The sequence below is a fragment of the Triticum dicoccoides genome, chromosome 3B (assembly GCF_002162155.2).
Source record: "Triticum dicoccoides isolate Atlit2015 ecotype Zavitan chromosome 3B, WEW_v2.0, whole genome shotgun sequence".
Taxonomy (NCBI): Eukaryota; Viridiplantae; Streptophyta; class Magnoliopsida; order Poales; family Poaceae; genus Triticum; species Triticum dicoccoides.
In genome coordinates, this window is record NC_041385.1 from 309,672,383 (window position 1) to 309,677,431 (window position 5,049).

Below are 5,049 nucleotides of genomic sequence, written 5' to 3' on the forward strand. Positions count from 1 at the left end.
TGCTAGTGCTTGGTAACATACAACAAGCCTTCCTGAGGAGCAGTCAGCTTTTATCCGACTGGACTATCCTCTAAAGATTTTTAAGGATCGACTAGAGATGCTCTTACATCCACTAACCAATTGGCTGAAAGTTGACATCCTAAATATTGTGGAATACTCCCTCCATAAAGAAATATAAGAGTGTTTCGCTCTTATATTTCTTTACAGAGGGAGAATAACTTAACTACTCCAAAATATAAGCACCACAGCAATGCAGAGTCAGCTGCTACCTTCTACATTGGAAAGAATATGGTATGTAACATATACTGAAACTGTTCAACAAAATCATCTTTGCCCACTGAGGGATGACGGTCATTTTCAGACATCGAAAGAGCGTGCATGTACATCCATACATATTTACAAAAAAGTAGGAAATATAATACAACAGAGGATAACCGGATCATTTCTGATGGACACATCGTCGCCAAGTGTTAACCAGTAATGACAAAACTTTCAGTCATCATCCTTGAACTCCCTGGTTAGTCAACGAAATTAAGAAACCATCATCCTGCAGGCCATGCGCGAACCGGCACCGGCCCCCGTAGGAGCAGGCGCCGCCCTCCCACTTGTTGCACAGCTCTGTCTTCTGGGTGCCCTGCCTGTACGCCTCTAGCTCGACCACTTCTCCATCCCCCTTCGCCTCGTCCTCCCCTGCCTGCTGCAATCACCATTCCCCATTACAAGATCAGTCATACTGATATGAATTCCCAATGAAATTTCTCGAATTGAGTGTTTAGTTTCGTGAGTTAGCCAAATCAATACCCTATCTCTTCGCTAATGACGACTTTGTAACATGAAATTGCCAACAAGTAGCCAATTCAATACTATTTCTGAAGAAAAATCAAGCAAGTTCAATACAGTTTCTTCCTGCAATTCAATCCCAAGCAAGCCATGACGTGATAAGAATTTGTGTGGTTCCAACTTAACATAGGAAATTCCTAATCAAGTTGCAGCATAAATTAAAAATATCGAGTTGTAAGTTTGGCTTCATCAAGCAACTGCCAACACTATGTAGGTTCAAAGCTACAATTGTCAAGTACAAAATTATGAACACAACCTGATACTGAATGCAATTGGCAAATCGTTTATAGAACGTAATATTGCCAGAGTTTCGTCTGATTTTTCAGGTTTAAACTTTCCTGCTAACCATATAATTGCGTCACAAGCCTAATTTCTCCTCGATTAAGCGACTTCGACTCACTGCATCAGACATCTCCTTTGTTTGAGATACATCCATTTATTTGGAATATTGCCACTTAGCCAAAATGTTTGAGAAGAAGAAACAGGTATATTCAATACTTCTATTATCAAGAAGCATAAAAGGCAAGGTCCCCGCAGGACAGGTTCCTATACAATGTGAGATACACTTAGGAGCATGAGGCTGAACAAAACATGATGCCCCGCTAAATCCGGAATATTAAGACGAGCGGCGAACCAAACACCAAGACAGTACACGCAGAGAGGAAAATATGGTATTTCTAGCTAGAAAGGAAGTGAGAAAACCCCGAGAAGCAGAACATCATGAACCAAATGTAAAAAGCCTTTTAGAAGATCCTCTAATAAATGGCTCTCCTAATATGTAATTTGCCTGAAGAATGAAGAAATCACATGGGATTTAGGACCACTGACCAATACATGAAATAGAAAATGCACAAAATATAAAATGTAAACAAAATTCCCCATAGAATGAACATCACAATCAGTGGGCATTAACTAAACATGAGGCACACCTAGTGCCCCTCCTGCTGGGCGGCAAGGAAGAGGTAGCGGTGGCCTTTTAACCTCTTGCTTAGCTAGGGAGGAGATGGTGGCTGGGCGCAGAGGCACATGAGATTCAAACCTACAGATGTAGCAAAGCCCCAATAATACAATCGCCAAGATGAGAAATGCTGGTTTGCTTAGAGCACTAAGGCCGACGCGTGAACCACCAACGGAAGTGAAACATGAAACAACTGTGACCAGATGCAAACAACCATGGCTAGAGAAGATTTGGTGGAAGGGAGGAACATGCACTTACATCGGTGTGAAGAGAAAACCAATAGAGAAGCTGGAAGAAGGCGCAGCGAAGACATAGAACATTAGGAGGCTCAGCAGGAACAGTAGGACAACAATTTAACCTGAACCACACTGAGAAAACATTCTCCAAGATCCTGAAAAAATCCATGTTCAAATATTAGTTGTCCCACAAATGTTATTTGTTAAGCTAATACAGATTAAATGAAAACAATAAACTAAAGTACCAAATTGGAGTAACATTCCTTCACTCATGGCCGTACTGAATCCATATCCTCTTTGATTACACTTGGTTTGTATCTGCAAAAAACAAATGGCAGCTTGGTGAAGATTTACAATATAATGCTTCGAAAAAAATACTGCATGCATGTTCTTAAATATTGATTTCTAACTATCGAGAATTGAGATGATCTTTAACATGATCGTCTCCCAGATCCCAATCTAATAAGTAGTTTTCAAATAAAAAGGAAACATAGTTTGAACATTTGGTTGCTTGGAGATAAAAAACTTAGTAGTATAAGAGAGGCTTCTCATAGCTCACAAATATCCCGACTAACACCACCTCTTCTCTACTAACACTGCTGCTTCTTGCGTCCAGTAAGAGGAAAAAGTAGATGTAAGATCAATCACTTTCTAGTGAGTTGCACCTAAAATGGATTTATCATCACATCAACTGAAACAGTGCCACCTTGGTTGGCTTATAGATTATCCATAGGCTGTAGCTCCACGTTTCAGTATGTTTTTGAAGTTTATCATACCAAAACATATGCCAACATCACCACATGTGGAATCATCATGCTTCATATAAGAGTATTACCCTGCACTTCCTCGATGGCTATGTCAAACCCCAAGTTCTTCGAAGGCCCCTATCCGCCGCGGCTCGAAGAGACAAATGACAAGCTTCTTCTCAAGCGGCAGTCCACTAATCGAGCATGGTGTTCACTCCTTTGGACAATGATACAAGCAATCAATTTTTGAAATCTAAATGCTCTTTGAACTAGAGAGAGTAATCTTTACCTCTACAATTGCTTGTGTCATCACACACATCAAATATTCTTGGCAAGGGCACATCACACAACATAGAGTACCAAATCAATCTAGATTCCAAAACACCACCTGAAAAACTTGAAAAATTTGCAGGTCGTCATGGAAAGATGAGAAAAGGGGTTAGAAAAACAGGAAGAAACACACCTGTCACATAGTCTCCTCCACAAACTGGGAGCTTTCTCCTCCTAGCGGCTTGTCCATGGCTCCCTTGACGCCTACGGTGACATGCTCCCCGCCGGCTTCCTTCTCGGACGCCCGCCGAGGGCGTCGCCCTCCTTTCCCTGCAGATCCATGGCACTCCTCCTACTTATCCCTATCATCGGCCTGTCCTTAACCCCATGATGCGTCCACCACCTGGGTCCTCCACTCCCAGCACTGTCTTCTTGGCCCTCCCCTGCTCCTCTACCCCTGGTTTGAAGACATGGCCATCCCTGCGAAGGCCCCTTGTCCGAGGACGAGGGCGATGGGAGCCAGCGGGAAGGAGGAAGGAGGAGGAAGGGGGAGAAGGGATGCGGCGGCCGGCGGCTATCTGCCCGAGAAGGAGGAGGGGAGGGGGTGTAGCGCCTATGGTGTCAAGCGAGGGAGGAAGGAGAGGTTTGGCGGCTAGGGTTGGGGCGGGTGTGGGCTCTGGTGCAGCAACCCCGCGAGGAGGATTGGAAGCGGAGCACACGCGGGGATTGGGCAAAAGCCAGTGCCTTTGCGAAGCAAAGGCACAGAGCGCCTTAGCCTAGCATATCAGCCACTCGTTTTTCATCCGACGCACATGATAGGCTGAAGGCAAAACACACTCAGACTTGATGTTTTTAGGAGAGACAGAGGAATGACAGCAGCGATGCACTAACGCTCTCCAGCCTGAATATTTGCACACAAAATATTTGATGCTAAAGATCATTCGGCTGTCAGTTAGTTCGCTGATGTTTCAAAAATCTGACAATAGGCACTGGAAAAACTGACATTCAGTGTACCAAGTTGACTTTATATCAAAGAAATTTGTACAATCTGTATCACTTAACATGTAAAATCTGAAGCAATCAGAGAAGAAAATACAAACAAGGTAACATCATAATTTCCAAGCACTTGATAATCAATAGTTCTGTAGCATAGCACTGCAATTTTCAAGCACATGACATTGAAAGTCTGAAGCATTGTGAATCACATTTTGTAGCAATAAATACTACTGATGATCAAAGTCTGTTACATAATAGGCCATTTCACTTGTACACTTAGGCCAAAAAAGACTATAGTTATCCCCCAAATATTTTCAAAAAACTATAGTTAACCCCCAAAGTACCATGTAACCAACATCTAGACATTAGAAGAAATTTGCACCATAAAGACTGTCATCACCATCACCATCACCACAAGTAGGGGGAGCAGTTAGGAGCTGAGTAAAGCTCTCAATGGCAATGTACTTTGCATTCTCTGCATTTGGGCTTCTCTTGCTGCCATCATTCTCCACGTCTACTTTGGGCTGCACATCATCCTTTTTCTTTTTTCGCTGCCAATGAAAGTTCCACTAATTAGTGTATTAATAGATGAAAACAATTTTTTGTTATGTCCAGATTAGAATATACCTTTGCTCCCTTTTTGGTTGAAGCAGGAGGTTTAGTTGCCTTGCGCTTGCCCTTGTGCAACTTATCAAGCCAATTATTCTTTCTTTTTGAATTTTTGGATTGAACCTCCTTTTTCTTCAGTCATGCTGCTCTTAGCAAGTCATCTCCTTGCTGCATATTTGGGTCATCATTTTCCTGGGCCTTACTAGGTTCATTCATGTCACTAGTAGATGCATTGAGTTTTTCCTCCAGAATCATCCGCTGCTTCGATTTCAAAAGATTGAAATTCTGAAATTTTCCTTTGGGACGCCATCAAGTGGCGGGTTTGTGGCAAGTGAAGGAGGTGATTATGCTCAAGAACTACATCAGTGACTTCCAAGTTTTCGGACTCTCGATC

General features: G+C 42.6%; 1 long non-coding RNA gene across 3 annotated transcripts; it reads right to left on the reverse strand.

The window, feature by feature from the left end:
• Window positions 1-251: 251 nt before the first annotated feature.
• LOC119275962 lies at window positions 252-3,773 on the reverse strand. 3 transcript variants are annotated; one of them, XR_005136122.1, is made up of 6 exons: window positions 3,244-3,773; window positions 3,070-3,168; window positions 2,870-2,997; window positions 2,280-2,352; window positions 2,057-2,189; window positions 252-697 (listed from the first exon to the last, which is right to left on the reverse strand). It is a non-coding gene; the product is annotated as an uncharacterized LOC119275962 (long non-coding RNA). The 3 variants fall into 3 exon arrangements; XR_005136123.1 differs by having other exon boundaries at window positions 3,070-3,176; XR_005136121.1 differs by having other exon boundaries at window positions 3,070-3,772.
• Window positions 3,774-5,049: the final 1,276 nt, after the last annotated feature.